This window comes from Somniosus microcephalus, chromosome 4, assembly GCF_052327205.1.
Source record: "Somniosus microcephalus isolate GS21.2 chromosome 4, FLI_Smic_1.0, whole genome shotgun sequence".
Lineage (NCBI taxonomy): Eukaryota > Metazoa > Chordata > Chondrichthyes > Squaliformes > Somniosidae > Somniosus > Somniosus microcephalus.
In genome coordinates, this window is record NC_140990.1 from 69,697,178 (window position 1) to 69,715,310 (window position 18,133).

General features: G+C 48.8%; 1 pseudogene; it reads right to left on the reverse strand.

The window, feature by feature from the left end:
* Positions 1 to 6,539: 6,539 nt before the first annotated feature.
* Positions 6,540 to 18,133, reverse strand: part of LOC147119159 (uncharacterized) — a 207,233-nt pseudogene continuing 195,639 nt past the window's right edge.

An 18,133-nucleotide genomic window follows, 5' to 3' on the forward strand; every position in this document is an offset into this window, starting at 1 on the left:
AAAGACGTATGATTTATTACGAAATCTAGTAACCCCAATGAAGCCAATGGAAAAGAGTTTTGAAGACATAGTAACGATACTACAGGAACATTTAAACCCCACACCGCTGCTGATAGCAGAAAGATTCAAGTTTCACAAACAGAACCAGCATAAGGATGAAAGCAATGCTGATTATTTAACAGAACTGCGCAAACTATCGAAACACTGCCAGTTTGGAGCGGGACTGGCAGATACCTTAAGGGACAAGTTTGTGTGTGGGCTTCAAAGTGAAGGAACCCAGAAACAGCTTTTATCTGAAAAGGACCTTACGCTGGAAAAGGCTTTCAGCATTGCGGTATCATATGAAGCAGCAGCATGGGGCGCTGCAGAGATACAACAGAGACCGCAAGAATATGGCACAAACAAAATGTCATATGGAAGAGAGAAGTGCTATCACTGCGGCAGAACAACACACGACCAGAATGATTGCTGGTTCAAAGACAAAGTGTGCCGACAGTGTGGAAAAGTAGGACACACAGCACGAGTCTGCAGGTCGGGAAAGAAAACCAGCAATAAGAAACCTACCAAAGGAAAGTACAAGAAGGTACATAAGATGACGGAGAATAGTTCAGGCGAACAAAAGAGTGATAACGACTCCGAAAGCAGGGAACTGAGTTGTCTGAAACTACATAATGTGATCACAATGGAGGATCACCGAACCATTTGGGTCACTCTCAAGATAGCAGGAGTCCAGGTAAAGATGGAATTGGGCACAGGACCAGCCCTAACAGTCATAAACCGACGGGACTACGAGCGGCTATTCTCACACACCCTTGAGAGACACAAAAATTATTTTGAGGACGTACACGGGGCAAAAAGTCTACCCCAAAGGAAAAATAAGGGTGACCGTTATATGTAACGGTAAGGAAACACCAAAACTAGACCTGTATGTATTGCAAGATGGAAGACCACCATTACTGGGACGTGAATGGATCCGGAAAATACAACTGGATTGGCATTCCATACAGGCACTGACTGTGGCTGACAAAAAGGATGACGACGTCACACTTGGGCGACTGTCAAAGATCCTAACTGATGCGAAAGAAGTGTTCCAGCAAGGACTCGGAACACTAAAAGGCATGACAGCGGCGATTAAAATTGAAGAAAACGCAAGCCCAAAATTTTTTAAGGCCAGACCGGTACCTTATGCGATCCGCCCAGCCGTCGAAGCAGAGCTGGAGAGTCTGGAACGTTCAGGTTTACTGTCCAAGGTAGACTGGAGCAAGTGGGCTACACCCATCGTCCCTGTGATGAAAAAGTCATTGAGCAGCACGCCTGGGGAACCAAGGAAGGTTCGCATCTGTGGGGACTTTAAGGTAACAGTGAACCCGGTCCTTCACACCGTACAATATCCACTTCCGCGGATTGAAGATATTTTCGCCTCGCTATCTGGAGGGAAATGCTTCACTAAGATTGATCTGGCCCAGGCGTATCTGCAAATGGAGGTAGAAGAAGCATCAAAAAAATCCCTCACAATCAACACTCATAAAGGTCTCTACCAATACAACCGGCTGGTATTCGGGGTAGCATCAGCTCCGGCTATTTGGCAGAGGGCAATGGAACAAGTCCTGCAAGGGATCCCAGGGACCCAGTGTTATTTGGACGACATCCTGGTCACGGGCGAAAATGACAGTGATCACCTTGCCAACCTGGAGCAGGTGCTCACTAGATTGCAGGAATATGGGCTCCAAGCTAACCGCCCCAAATGCGAGTTTTTTAGAAAACAGATCTCGTATTGTGGCCACGTTATCGATAAAGAGGGGTTACATAAGTCCCCAGAGAAGATTGAGGCAGTAGTCAAGGTTCCAGCACCGGAAAATGTGTCACAACTGAGGTCGTTCCTCGGGCTGGTAAACTACTACCATAAGTTCTTGCCAAATTTGTCTACAATACTACACCCACTGAACACCCTACTGCAAACTGGGGTGCCATGGAAGTGGAGTGACGAATGTAGACGAGCTTTCCAGCAGAGCAAAATACTAATCACATCGAAAGAGGTATTGGCCCATTACAACCCAGCATTACCAATTCGGTTGGCATGTGATGCGTCAACCTACGGCATTGGAGCGGTGCTGTCGCACAAATTCTCGGATGGCTCAGAGAGGCCAATAGCCTTTGCGTCACGATCACTAACCTCAGCCGAGCGTAACTACACCCAGATTGACAGGGAGGCCCTCAGCCTAGTTTGGGGAGTGAAAAAGTTCAATCACTATCTGCATGGGCAGAAATTCACCTTGCTGACTGACCCCCAGCCTCTTGTCTCCATTTTTAATCTGAAGAAGGGCGTTCCGGTGATGAATGCGCAACGACTACAAAGCTGGTCACTTTTTCTAGGGGCGCACCACTATGAGATTGAATATAAGGGCACGAAACAGCATGGAAATGCTGATGGGCTTTCACGCCTGCCACTGCCTACTGCGGAGGAAGCACCAGCAGTGGATCCTGTCAAAATATTCCATTCGACTATAGTTGAATACCTACCGGTAACTAACGCTTGTATCGAAAAGGAAACCCGAAATGACCCGACACTGTCTCGGGTATATGACTTGACGGTGAAGGGATGGCCAGCACATGGCGACTCACTGTTGCCAGCATTCTCGACAAGGAGAGAACAGCTGTCAGTGTGCCGGGGGACCTTGATGTGTGGATCCCGAGTGGTAATTCCACCCAAGTTAAGGGATAGAGTGCTCAATGAGCTTCATGAGGGTCATCTGGGAGGGGTAAAAATGAAAAGCCTAGCCAGGGCTTATGTGTGGTGGCCGGGAATTAATAAACAGATCGAGGACCTGACCAAGAGCTGCTCAGGATGCCAGAAAGTCCAAAATGCACCACCACAGGCCCCTCTACACCCATGGGAGTGGCCCTCATCTCCATGGCAATGGGTGCATATTGATTTTGCTGGTCCATTCATGGACTCAAAGTTTTTAATAGCCGTGAATGCGCACTCGAAATGGCCTGAGGTCATCAAAATGTCCTCCACCACCACGGAGAAAACAATTGCAGTCCTATGGACCATTTTTGCCAGGAATGGCTTGCCAGAACAGATTTGCTCCGACAACGGACCACAGTTTGTGTCCGAAGAGTTCCGGAGGTTCTTGAAAAAGAATGGGGTAAGGCATTACACATCCGCCCCGTATCATCCAGCCACAAATGGATTGGCTGAGAGGTTCGTACAAACCTTTAAGAAGGCAATAAAGGCTATGTACAATGATAACATTCCGCTGCAGCACACGGTGGACAATTTCCTGTTCGCCTACCGGAATGCGACACATGCAGTCACCAACCAAGCCCCAGCCATGATGTTCTTTAACCGAAGGTTAAGATCTCGCCTGGATTTGCTGAGACCAAACGTACGAAGAGATGTTGTAAGCAATTCCAGCACATCCATGAGAAGCCAACAAGGAGCTTCAATGTAGAGCAACCCGTCTTGGCCTGCGACTACCGAACAGAAAAATGGCAGCCAGGAACGATATGCACACAGCAGGGCCCACTAATGTACACAGTGGACATTGGGGAGAGTGTCGTGAGACGCCATGCTACCAGATCCTAGAGTCACAAGAACAAGTCAACTCCATGCCTCGCCCATACGTACCTTGTGATGAACCCGACGTACAGGTCGCATCTACCCCAGAAACAGTAGCATCGGAAGCTGGTGAACCAACCGACGACAGGGGGCCAGAATCGCCTCCGCACCAAGAGCAAGACACTCAGGAAAGGCGCTATCCAGAAAGGATCAGGAGGCCTCCCCAAAGACTGAATATATAAATAGACTATTTTCAGCTAATGTTGCATGTTAAAAGTGTTCATTGTAATTAGTTTGATATTTAATTGTTAAATGAGTGTTATGGTACTGTTAATCTAAAAGGGGAGGAATTGTAATGTATATAGCTTTAAGGGGGGGAACTACTTTTTACAGCTCATGTATACTGTAGTACCGGCAGTGACCACACCTGTATATAGCACTGAGTAGTAATCTGTACAGTCAGTTCAACTGTGAGCCACGTTGAGTAAACACCTGTTGTACCATTTCTGCTGCAGTCTGTATCTTATTATACCCAGACACAACAGTTATGCCTTCTAAAGGTTCCCCCAGATCTGAGACAACAAAGTCCTGCCACCTTCAAATGATGACTGATCAAATATCCGCTTTAATGTTGGACCTACAGCTGATAGTCAGCAAGCCAATAGTGTTCATGTTAGGTTTCACAGGCATCATCCCCACCAGGCACATTTTACGTGGGAAATGGGTTAAACAGGCAAGGGTCTGTTAAAATGGGATTATAAAGGCCAATCAGTGCTGCTTTAGGGTCCTAAAGACCAGTCCCGCCTGTTGCAGGCGGGACTGATTCGGGTCAATCAGACACACCTAGGTTAAAATGGCATGGAGGCGGGAACCAGGCAGGGGGGTCGCGACCCCCAGGTTTTGCGATTTTAACCCCCCCCGCATGCCTAAAAGCCCGCCTCACGGCCCAATGTAAATCGAGGCCCTAGAGTACAAAAGTGTGGAAATTATGATGAACCTTTATAAAACACTGGTTCGACCCCAACTGGAGTATTGTGTCTAATTCTGAGCACCACACTTTAGGAAGGATGTGAAGGCCTTAGAGAGGGTGCAGAAAAGATTTCTGAGAATGATTCTAGGAATGTGGGACTTCAGTTAAGTTGATAGACTGGAGAAGCTGGGGTTGTTCTCCTTGGAGCAGAGAATGTTGGGAGGAGATTTGATGGAGGTGTTCAAAATCATGAGGGGTCTGGACAGAGTAGATAGAGAGAAACTGTTCCCATTGGCAGAAGGGTCGAGAATCAGAGGACACAGATTTAAGGTGATTGGCAAAAGAACCAAAGGCGATGTAAGAAAAAACTTTTTTCCGCAGCGAGTGGTTGAGATCTGGAATAGCAGACTCAATCTTATCTTTCAAAAGGGGGTTGGATAAGTATCTGAAGGAAAAAAATTTGCAGGGAAAGTGCAGGGGAGTGGGACTAGCTGAGAGTTGGCACGGCTCGATGGGCCGTATGGCCTTCTTCCGTGCTGTAATCATTCTATGATTCTGTGAAATCCCTCTGAATCCCAACCTTTACTGGTCTCTCACCTTTTAAAAAATATTCTGCTTTTCCATTCTTCCTACCAAAGTGGATAACTTCACATTTCTCCACATATACTCCATCTGCCACCTCCTTGCCCACTCACTGAACCAGTCTATATTTCTTTGCAGCCTATTTACGTCCTCCTCACAGCTTACTTTCACACCTATTACACTCGGATCCCTCATCTAACTCATTGAAGTAGCTGAGGGCCAAGCACTGATCCTTGTGGTACCCCACTAGTTACACCCTGCCACCCTGAAAATGACCCGTTTATCCGTACTCTCCGTTTTCTGTCCATTACCGAATCCTCAATCCATGTGAAGATATTACCCCCAAACCCATGAGCCCTAACCTTGTGTAACAACCTATTGTGTGGCACCTTATCAAATGCCTTCTGAAAATCCAAATATACTACATCCACTGGTTCCCCCTTATCTACCCTGCTAGTTACACCCTCAAAAGACTCCAATAGATTTTTCAAACACGATTTTCCTTTCATAAATCCATGTTGACTCTGTCTGATCATAGTGTGATTTCCCAAGTGCCCTTAATAATAGATTCTAGCATTTTCGCTACTATTGATGTCAGGCTAACTGACCTATAGTTCCCTGTTTTTTCTCTCCCTCCTTTCTTGAATAGCAGGGTTACATTTGAAAGAAATTTCCAAGAAGCAGTTTTTGACCAAATTTGACTCCCACAGGGATGGGGAAATCTATAATAAGCACAGAATCGGTCAGGATTTAAAATTTATTTTACAACAGATACGAAGGGCTCTTACATTTGGGATCTTTCTTTATTCTGTCCACTCAAGGAGTTAGAAAACAGATTTTCTCCTGTGAACATAGAGATGGCTTATTGGGCCGTGATCTGTTTACTTGTTCATCTTCTGTTAAATACATTTCCTGAGGGAATTAATATCTAAACCAGGTTTGCAGGCGTGATGCTCTATTCATACATCGAAGGTGAGAGAGATGCTGTGGGTCACACGTTAAGTCCAGTATCTGAAAGTGATTAACAGACTGGGTTTTGTGTTTAGTGATCCCAGGCGTGTTACCGATGCCTTCCCTGGATACCAAGACTAGGAGAGGCACTCTGGAATGTATGGGGAGCTGGGATTTGTCCATGAGAGCAACCAAAGGTATAAGAACTGAAATAATCTCGAGTTAGAAAGGAGAAAAGGCCCAAAAATGGAGCAGTTGGTAACAGGACATCAATTAGTCTCCTCTTCTCTTGGAGAAATCAAGGACTCGACACACTGTGTGTTTGATACAAAGCTGATTTTTTTGACAAATATCAAAATATTAAACTCCAGCCCAGTGATAGGGTTACTAACATAATCAGAAACAAACCTCAATTGTCAGAATGAACATGGTTCAGTCCTGCATGTGACTAACAGCAGAATCCAACCACTGCAGTCATTTGTGAACTCGCTAGTGTTTCAGCAGGTGGGATGACCAAGTGAATCTCTTCCCACACACTGAGCAGGTGAATGGTCTCTCCCCAGTGTGAACTCGCTGATGATTTAGCAGGTGGGATGACTGAATGAATCCTGTCCCACACATGGAGCAGGTGAATGGCCTCTCCCCAGTGTGAACTCACTGGTGTCTCAGCAGGGTGGATGAATCAGTGAATCCCTTCCCACACACGGAGCAGATGAATGCCCTCTCCCCAGTGTGAACTTGCTGGTGTGTCAGCAGGTGGGATGACTGAATGAATCCCTTCCCACACACTGAGCAGGTGAACTGCCTCTCCCCAGTGTGTACTCGCTGGGGTGTCAGCAGGTGGGAGGAATTAGCAAATCCCTTCCCACACACAGAGCAGGTGAATGGCCTCTCCCCGGTGTGAGTGTGTTGGTGTGTCAGCAGATCTCTTGTGCTTTTAAAGCTCTTCCCACACTCAGAACATTTGAAAGGTCTCTTTTCAGTGTGAACAAGTTGGTGTTTAGTGAGGTTGGCTAATCGAGCAAAAACCTTCCCACACACAGTGCAGGTGAATGGCCTCTCCCCAGTGTGAACTCGCATGTGTTCAGTGAGGCTAGATGACTGCCTGAACCTCTTCCCGCATTGAGTGCAACTGAATGGCCTCTCTCCGGTGTGAATTCGCTGGTGGTCAGTGAGGTTCAATAACTGCCCAAATCTCTTCCCGCAGCGAGAGCAACTGAACGGTCTCTCCCCAGTGTGAACTCGCTGGTGTGTCAGAAGGTGGGATGACTGACTGAATCCCTTCCCACACTCGGAGCAGATGAACGGCCTCTCCCCGGTATGAATGCGTCGATGAGTTTCCAGCCGGGACGGGGAGCTGAATCCCTTCCCACAGTCCCCACATTCTGGTATTTGTATTGTTGTTGTTGTTGTACTTGTAATGTCTGGAATGTTCCACCGGGGGGAACCACTAATGCTCCTCCCTGGCCCCGCCCCTCTTCTGGTATGTTCTACCAAGGGCTCGGTCAATGATGAACTCTGTTAACTCTGCCATGATTCTTACTTAATAAAAGCCTTCAGTCTTAAGCTTTAACTTCACGGATTCGGGCAGTTATTTGGCACATCAATGTTATTAAGTAACAACTTTTGGAAGATGGATCGATTTTTGAAACCAGAGCGTCTGGATATCGATCCGCATTCGGCAGACGCGTCGAAGAAATTTACGCATTGGCTGCGATGTTTTGAACACTTCATCGCATCGTTCGATTCGACAGTTAACAAGTTGGGTCTTCTAACCAACTTGGTAAGTCATCAAACTTACTCTATAATTGAAGATATTACTACATATGAAGAGGCCCTCGCAGCTCTTAAAGCCCAGTACCTTAAGTCGGTTAACGAAGTATACGCCAGGTATCTCCTGTCTACTCGCAGGCAATTACCCGAGGAATCTCTGGACGATTCCCTGCAGGACCTTAAGGCTTTGGCTAAGGGTTGCAACTACAAGGCTGTCTCTGCCATAGTGTATCAGGAAGAAGCCATCCACGATTCTTTCATATCTGGCCTCCGATCTAATTATATTAGACAGAGACTCCTCGAGAATGACTCGTTAGTTTTAAAAACGGTCGTCGCTGCTGCTCGGTCGTTAGATGTAGCCCAGAAGAATTCAGAAGTGTATGCATCAGCCCATGCATCTCTCTCAGCCTCGTGTGTTCCGAGTATGGAGGTATCCATAACACCAATGGAGCCCCCACTTAATCCTATTGTTGCGGCTGTGCCCCATGGGTCTAAGTGTTATTTTTGTGGCCAATCTAAACACCCCAGGCAAAGTTGCCCAGCCAGAGAGGCTACCTGTTTTAAATGTAAGAAATGGGGACATTTTAGTAAAGTGTGTAAGGGTAATCCTGTACCCGATGTCTTCTCTGCTGCCACCTATCGTTTTACTCTAGCCTCGGCTATGGTTGACCAGACCATACCATGTTCCTTGTCAAAATCTATGATGGACATTAAGATTAATGGTCGTCCTACTGGGTGTTTGATAGACTGTGGCAGTACTGAAAGTTTTATACACCCCAACCTTGTTAACTCCTGTTCATTGAAGGTGTATCCTACTCGGTGAAATTGTGATGGCGTCCAAATCCCTTACTTCGGAGGTAACTGGATATTGTAAAGTCACATTGACCGTTAAGGATACGGAGTATAAGGACTTTAAACTCCTCATATTACCTCAGTTGTGTGTGAACTTAATATTAGACTTGGACTTCCAGTGTCAGCATGAGAGCGTTACCCTTAAGTATGGTGGATCTCAGCTTCCGCTCACAGTCTGCGGCCTTTCTACTTTAAACGTAAGTCCGCCTTCTTTGTTTGCGAACCTTGCTCCTAATTGTAGACCTATAGCGACTGAGTCGACGGTACAGTTCAGGAGATAAAACATTTATAAAAGAGGAAGTGGAAAGGCTTCAATGGGAGGGAATCATCGAACACAGTGGTAGCCCGTGGCGTGCCCAGGTGGTGGTTAAAACTAATGAGAAGAAAAGACTTGTGGTCAATTATAGCCAGACTATAAACTTGTATACCCAATTAGATGCCTATCCTTTGCCTCGTATTTCTGAGATGGTGAACCAGATAGCTCAGTACCGCGTGTTCTCCACCATTGATTTAAAGTCTGCCTACCATCAACTCCCCATCAAAATAGAAGACCGACCTTATACGGCCTTCGAAGCTAATGGGCGCCTGTACCAATTCCTTCGGGTGCCCTTTGGAGTGACGAATGGGGTATCCGTCTTCCAACGGGAGATGGATCGTATGGTGGATGAATACGCGTTGGAAGCAACATTCCCGTACCTGGACAATGTTACCATCTGTGGGCGTGACCAACGGGAGCATGATCAAAATCTCGCGAAGTTCCTAGAGACTGCAAAGAGGTTAAACCTGACCTACAACGAAAACAAGTGTACCTTCAATACAACACGTTTGTGTATTCTTGGTTGCGTTGTGGAGAATGGGGTAATCGGGCCAGACCCTGAAAGATTACGCCCACTTAAGGAATTACCTTTACCTCACACTGTAAAAACTTTAAGAAGGTGTCTGGGATTCTTCTCGTACTATGCCCAGTGGGTGGCTAGCTACTCAGATAAAGTCCGACCTCTTATTAAGTCGACGTCTTTTCTGCTATTGGCGGAAGCTCAAGAGGCTTTCCTTAATATCATACGGGACATTGAGAAGGCAGTGGTATGTGCCGTGGATGAGAAGATCCCATTTCAAGTGGAAAGTGATGCATCTGATTTTGCGTTGGCAGCAACTCTTAACCAAGCTGGTAGACCAGTAGCTTTCTTCTCTCGTACATTGCAAGGACCAGAAGTTCGACATTCTTCAGTGGAAAAGGAGGCACAGGCGATTATCGAAGCAGTCAGGTATTGGAGACATTATCTCGCTGGCCAACGTTTTACACTCATTACTGACCAGCGATCTGTGGCCTTTATGTTCAACACTAAGCAGAGAGGCAAGATCAAAAATGATAAGATTTTAAGATGGCGAATAGAACTGTCAACATATGACTATGATATTCAGTACAGGCCTGGAGTATTTAATGAGCTATCGGATGCTTTGTCACGAGGAGTATGTGCTAGTCTAGGTACAGATAAGCTTCAAAGTCTCCACGACACACTCTGCCACCCTGGGGTTACCAGAATGAACCACTTCATTAAGTCCCACAATCTACCCTACTCTATTGAGGAGGTCCGGACAATGACCAGAACCTGTCATGTTTGTGCTGAATGCAAACCCCGCTTCTATAAGCCGTCCGAGCCAGCTCATCTTATTAAAGCAACTCGACCATTTGAGCGTTTAAGTCTCGATTTTAAAGGTCCCCTTCCATCGAGCGACCGTAATGTCTATTTTCTTAATATTATAGACGAGTACTCTCGGTTCCCTTTTGTTATCCCCTGTCCGGATGTGACTAGTGCTGTTGTAATTAAATGCCTCTGCCAACTGTTTTCCTTGTTCGGCATGCCTAACTATATACATAGTGATAGGGGTTCTTCCTTTATGAGCGAAGAATTACGACAGTTTTTGCTATCGAAGGGGATTGCAACGAGTAGAACTACCAGCTATAACCCTCGTGGTAATGGACAGGTCGAGAAAGAAAATGCGACAGTGTGGAAGGCTATCGTACTGTCTCTGAAGTCACGAGGCCTGCCAACCTCTCGCTGGCAGGATGTCCTGCCAGACGTGCTGCATTCCATAAGGTCTCTTTTGTGTACAGCGACGAATGCCACCCCTCATGAAAGGATGTTTAGTTTTCCAAGAAAAGCTACTAATGGAGTATCGTTACCCACATGGTTGATGACCACGGGCCCTGTGTTGTTGCGCAGACATGTGAGAGGCCACAAGACTGATCCACTGGTGGAGGAAGTACAACTCCTCCATGCTAATCCCCAGTATGCTTATATTCAATATCCGGATGGGCGAGAGGATACGGTCTCTATTAAAGATCTTGCACCTGCTGGATCTCGAAAAGAGTTCGACTCTGAGAGTAGAGTTTTCAATCGTGGTATTGGACCTTCAGAGACACAAACCCTCAGTGTGGAAAATACTGATGATTCTGGGAATTCGAATGAACCGGAGTTAGTACGCCAGGAGGAGCCTCAGCAAGAGTTACGTCGTTCCCAGAGGATTATCAGACCCCCTGACAGACTGAATCTATAGCAGGGGGTGAATGTGATGAAATAACTCTGTGTTCTGGTATTTGTATTGTTGTTGTTGTTGTTGTTGTACTTGTAATGTCTGGAATGTTCCACCGGGGGGAACCACTAATGCTCCTCCCTGGCCCCGCCCCTCTTCTGGTATGTTCTACCAAGGACTCGGTCGATGAAGAACTCTGTTAACTCTGCCATTATTCTTACTTAATAAAAGCCTTCAGTCTTAAGCTTTAACTTCATGGATTCGGGCAGTTATTTGACACATCAATTTTGGGGGTGTCCTTGTGTGTCTCCAGGTTGGATGATCAGTTGAAGCCTCGTTCACACACAGAACACGTGTACAGTTTCTCTCCGCTGTGAATGGTGCGATGTTTATTCACGCTGTGTAACTGGTTAAAGCTCTTTCCACAGTCAGTGCACTGGAACACTCTCACTTGTGTGTGTGTGTCTCGGTGCTTTTCCAGTCACACTGATGTTTGAAATATTTTCCCACAGACAGAACAGGCAAACATTTCTCCTTCCACATTCAAAGGCTGATGTTATTCCCTGTAAAAGTAGTTCACAAAAGACATCACTAAGTTCAGGATTAAAGTGCAGAACAGATTAATTCCAGTTTCTATGGAACATTCTATCCTCTCTTATTACATAGAATTACACAGATTGTACAGCACAGAAACAGGCCATTCGGCCCAACTGGTCCTCACGGTGTTTATGCTCCACACGAGCCTCCTCCCATCTCTCTTCATCTCACCCTATCAGCATCTCCTTCTATTCCTTTCTACCATGTGTTTATCCAGTTTATCTTAAATGCATTATGCTATTCACAAACATTCCTGTTTGTGGGACCTTGCTGTGTGCAAATTGGCTGTGCGTTTCCTACATTACAACTCTGAATCCACTTCAAATAGTACTTCATTGGCTGTAAAACACTTTGAGACGTCCGGTGGTCATGAAAGGTGCTATATAAATGCTATTCGCCTCAACTACTCCCTGTGGCAGCAAGTTCCACATTCTCAGCACTCTCTGGGTGAAGGACTTTAATCTAAATAGGACTTTCCTGGGCAGCCAATGAGCACTGCTGCCTCTTTTGTGCATTTCCTGGTGAGGCTAAATAGTTCATATTTTTGATCAGAATGAGCTGAGCTCGGCAGCATTAGTCCTGTTTTGCATCCTTTGGAGACCAGGTGTACGAGCAGAGTGAGCGCAGCCTTCACAGCAACCGCAATAAAATTATTACAGTTGTGAAGGAACTTTGTGTCAGTGCACAGGACCACAAACAAAGTATGTGTGTCGATTATTGTCTGACTGCGCTACTGTGACGTTTTAAAGGTGCTATATAAAGGTAAGTTGTTGTTTGGTGTGAGTTTTCGGTGTGTAAATGCTGCCCTTCTCACAGCCTGTAAAAGGAGTTTACAAAAGCCATCACTGTGAGTCCAGGATAGAAATTGACAAGATTCTCTCCTCCTGGTTCCTGGCCAAGGGGGCCGCGCATGCGCCCTGCTGACCCCTGAGCCTCTCAAGATGGTGGCCGTTACCCCGGGGCTGTCACCGGGAGAAAGCCCCGCAGCTGCTGCCCTGCTCGGGGCAAACGCCCAGCCCAGGGGCTCTTGTTCGGGGCCTGAGGCCCACCCCGGGTGTTTGTGAAGTGGATAATGTTGAGTGTTTTAATAATGGGGCCTGGGGCCGCACTCGGGGTGTGAGCAGCCCGCGTACCCCCGGGGTTCATGAACCCCGGGGGGACACGGGCTGCTCACACCCCGAGCTCAGGGAGCGGATTCATGAACCCCAGGGGGACGTGGGCCGCTCACACCCCGAGCTCAGGGAGCGGGTTCATGAACCCCGGGGGGACGCGGGCTGCTCACACCCCGAGCTCAGGGAGCGGGTTCATGAACCCCGGGGGGACGCGGGACGCTCACACCCCGAGCTCAGGGAGCGGGTTCATGAACCCCGGGGGGACGGGGGCCGCTCACACCCCGAGCTCAGGGAGCGGATTCATGAACCCCGGGGGGACGCGGGACGCTCACACCCCGAGCTCAGGGAGCGGGTTAATGTACCCCGGGGGGACGCAGGCTGCTCACACCCCGAGCTCAGGGAGCGGATTCATGAACCCCGGGGGGACGCGGGCCGCTCACACCCCGAGCTCAGGGAGCGGGTTCATGAACCCCGGGGGGACGCGGGCCGCTCACACCCCGAGCTCAGGGAGCGGATTCATGAACCCCGGGGGGACGCGGGCCGCTCACACCCCGAGCTCAGGGAGCGGGTTCATGAACCCCAGGGGGACGCGGGCCGCTCACACCCCGAGCTCAGGGAGCGGGTTCATGAACCCCAGGGGGACGCGGGCTGCTCACACCCCGAGCTCAGGGAGCGGGTTCATGAACCCCGGGGGGACGCGGGCCGCTCACACCCCGAGCTCAGCGAGCGGGTTCATGAACCCCGGGGGGACGTGGGCCGCTCACACCCCGAGCTCAGGGAGCGGGTTCATGAACCCCGGGGGGACGCGGGCTGCTCACACCCCGAGCTCAGGGAGCGGGTTCATGAACCCCGGGGGGACGCGGGCCGCTCACACCCCGAGCTCAGGGAGCGGGTTCATGAACCCCGGGGGGACGCGGGCCGCTCACACCCCGAGCTCAGGGAGTGGGTTCATGAACCCCGGGGGGACGCGGGCCGCTCACACCCCGAGCTCAGGGAGCGGGTTCATGAACCCCAGGGGGACGCGGGCCGCTCACACCCCGAGCTCAGGGAGCGGGTTCATGAACCCCAGGGGGACGCGGGCTGCTCACACCCCGAGCTCAGGGAGCGGGTTCATGAACCCCGGGGGGACGCGGGCCGCTCACACCCCGAGCTCAGCGAGCGGGTTCATGAACCCCGGGGGGACGTGGGCCGCTCACACCCCGAGCTCAGGGAGCGGGTTCATGAACCCCGGGGGGACGCGGGCTGCTCACACCCCGAGCTCAGGGAGCGGGTTCATGAACCCCGGGGGGACGCGGGCCGCTCACACCCCGAGCTCAGGGAGCGGGTTCATGAACCCCGGGGGGACGCGGGCCGCTCACACCCCGAGCTCAGGGAGTGGGTTCATGAACCCCGGGGGGACGCGGGCCGCTCACACCCCGAGCTCAGGGAGCGGGTTCATGAACCCCGGGGGGACACGGGACGCTCACACCCCGAGCTCAGGGTGCGGGTTCATGAACCCCGGGGGGACGCGGGCTGCCCTCACCCCGATTGCGGCCCCTGGCCCCATTATTACAACACTCAACATTATCCGCCCGCCGCTTCCTGGTTTCTCCCGATTCGCTCAGCAAAGGGGACCCACGCCAAACTCCGGGCCAGACAGGAAGTCAGGGAGCATCTGTAAATGGAGGAGAAATGGAGACTGGTCAGGGAGCGTCTGTAAATGGAGGAGAAATGGTGACTGGTCAGGGAGCGTCTGTAAATGGAGGAGAAATGGTGACTGGTCAGGGAGCGTCTGTAAATGCAGGAGAAATGGGGACTGGCCAGGGAGCATCTGTAAATGGAGGAGAATTGGTGACTGGTCAGGGAGCGTCTGTAAATGGAGGAGAAATGGGGACTGGTCAGGGAGCGTCTGTAAATGGAGGAGAATTGGTGACAGGTCAGGGAGCATCTGTAAATGGAGGAGAAATGGTGACTGGTCGGGGAGCATCTGTAAATGGAGGAGAAATGGTGACTGGTCGGGGAGCATCTGTAAATGTAGGAGAAATGGTGACGGGTTAGGGAGCATCTGTAAATGGATGAGAAATGGGGACTGGTCAGGGAGTGTCTGTAAATGCAGGAGAATTGGTGACAGGTCAGGGAGTGTCTGTAAATGGAGGAGAAATGGTGACTGGTCAGGGAGCGTCTGTAAATGGAGGAGAAATGGTGACTGGTCAGGGAGTGTCTGTAAATGGAGGAGAAATGGGGACTGGTCAGGGAGCATCTGTAAATGGAGGAGAATTGGTGACAGGTCAGGGAGCGTCTGTAATTGGAGGAGAAATGGTGACTGGTCAGGGAGCGACAGTAAATGGAGGAGAAATGGGGACTGATCAGCGTCTGTAAATGGAAGAGAAATGGAGACTGGTCAGGGCGCGTCTGTAAATGGAGGAGAATTGGTGACAGGTCAGGGAGCGTATGTAAATGGAGGAGAAATAGTGACAGGTCATGGAGCGTCAGTAAATGGAGGAGAAATGGAGATTGGTCAGGGAGCGTCTGTAAATGGATGAGAAATGGGGACTGGTGTAAGATCCAGATCACAGGCTCATACTGATTACCAAACAGGGCTTTAGAAGTTGTAAGACTTTTATTAAAGAGCTACAGTTTTAAAGCATAAGCAGATAGTACATATGGTTTAAGCTGAGTATAATAGACATATAACCCGTGACAGTAGGAGCGATCTACGACTCCCGAATCAGAATGCCACGACCGGACGGACGGGGAGGCAGTACTGTGGTCTCAGATTGGGTGGATTCCTGCAGTCTGCTGCAGTGGTCACTTCCGTTGGGTCATCTCTCAAGCTGTTGGAGGTGTGAGGCCATCAGCCACCTCAGAGGCTAAACTTGACCAAGGTGATAGTTCGTAGCCACCTCGGGGAAGCCTTCACCCCGACTGCCTGATTTCCTCTCGGTCGTCTATATTTATAGTTATTTTGGTGGGCTGGTAATCACCTGGTGTCAATCATTGTCCAATTGTGAAGCGGGAAGGCAACCCTCGCCGTCCCTTTCTGCATGACTGACAAGGCCTCCCTCTTATCTTTCTGAGGAATGTTTTGTCAAGTTTCTTCAAGGGCATTTTATGGCTTCGTGGCTCCTTGTTATCTAGCAGGTGCTATCCTCCCTGTTTCCTTGCATTTTACCATTCCCTTATCACTTCTATTTGTCTTTTGATGCTTGATCGTCGACCTTGCTGACATTTATGCTATCTTTTCCCGCTTGTCTGTTGTCAGTCTCTGTTCTAAGAATTAAAACCCATCCTTGAATCTAACAGCTATTTCTTACAATTCCCTTGGTGTTAGGAAAATTGATGGGACTGAAGGCCGATAAATCCCCAGGGCCTGATAATCTACATCCTAGGGTACTTAAGGAAGTGGCCCTAGAAATAGTAGATGCATTGCTGGTCATCTTCCAGAACTCGATAGACCCTGGAACGGTACCCATGGATTGGAGGGTAGCTAATGTTACCCCACTATTCAAAAAAGGTGGCAGAGAGAAAACAGGGAATTACAGGCCGGTAAGCCTGACATCGGTAGCGGGGAAAATGCTAGAGTCCATTATAAAAGATGTAATAGCAGAGCACTTGGAAAGCAGTGACAGGATCGGACAAAGTCAACATGGATTTACAAAAGGTAAATCATGCTTGACTAATCTACTGGAATTTTTTGAGGATGTAACTGGTAAAATAGATAAGGGAGAACCAGTGGATGTGGTGTATTTGGACTTTCAGAAGGCTTTCGATAAGGTCCCACATAAGAGATTAGCATGCAAAATTAAGGCACATGGGATTGGGGGCAAGGTATTGACTTGGATAGAGAACTGGTTGGCGGACAGAAAGCAAAGAGTTGGAATAAACGGGTCGTTTTCTGAGTGGCAGGCAGTGACTAGTAGGGTACCGCAAGGTTCGGTCCTAGGACCCCAGCTGTTCACAATATATATTAATGATCTGGACGAGGGAATTGGATGTAATATCTCCAAATTTGCAGACGACACAAAGCTGGGTGGGAGGGTATGCTGTGAGGAGGATGTTGTGAAACTCCAGTACGATTTGGACAGGTTGGGTGATTGGGCAGAAACATGGCAAATGCACTATAATGTGGATAAATGTGAGGTTATCCACTTTGGTGGCAAAAACAGGAAGGCAGATTATTATTTGAATGGCAATAGATTGGGAGAAGGGGAAGTGCAAAGAGACCTGGGTGTTCTTGTGCACCAGTCGCTGAAGGTAAGCATGCAGGTGCAGCAGGCGGTTAAGAAGGCAAATGGTATGTTGGCCTTCGTAGCAAGAGGGTTCGAGTACAGGAACAAGGATGTCTTGCTGCAGTTGTACAGGGCCTTGGTGAGACCGCACCTTGAGTATTGTGTGCAGTTTTGGTCGCCTTATCTGAGGAAGGACATTCTTGCCATGGAAGGAGTGCAGGTAAGATTCACCAGGCTGATACCTGGGATGGTAGGAATGAGGTATGAGGAGAGATTGTGTCGATTGGGCTTATACTCACTGGAGTTTAGAAGATTGAGAGAGAATCTCATCGAAACCTATAAAATTCTGTCAGGCCTGGACAGACTAGATGCAGGAAGGATGTTTCTGATGGCCGGGGAGTCCAGAGCCAGGGGTCATAGTCTAAGGATAAGGGGTAAGCCATTTAGGACTGAAATGAGGAGGAATTTCTTCACCCAGAGAGTGGTGAACCTGTGGAATTCTCTGCCACAGAGGGCGGTGGAGGCCAGTTCATTAAATATATTCAAGAAGGAGTTGGATATATTTCTTAAGGCTAAAGGGATCAAGGGATATGGGGAGAAGGCAGGGACAGGGTACTGAATTTGGATGATCAGCCATGATCTCATTAAATGGCGGAGCAGGCTCGAGGGGCCGAATGGCCTACTCCTGCTCCTATCTTCTATGTTTCTATGTTTCTTTGAGAAGGAAATATCCTTACTGACTTCTCACAATCGGCTCTTGACTAATCTAGCCAGCTCTTATTGCTCTCTCAACTTGGGCGTTAGTTAGTAGGGAGTCTTAAAGATTTCTCCCTTCCTTACAGTCCATTCCTTTGAGGAGAAGGAGCAACCTCTGACCCCTTACTCAAATTCAATTCACTGTTCCAGTGTTCCAGTTCTGCCCCGCCTGGGGTATCCTCTATTTCTTCTATCTTTCCTGATCTTACCCCGCCTGGGGTCTCCTCTACATTAC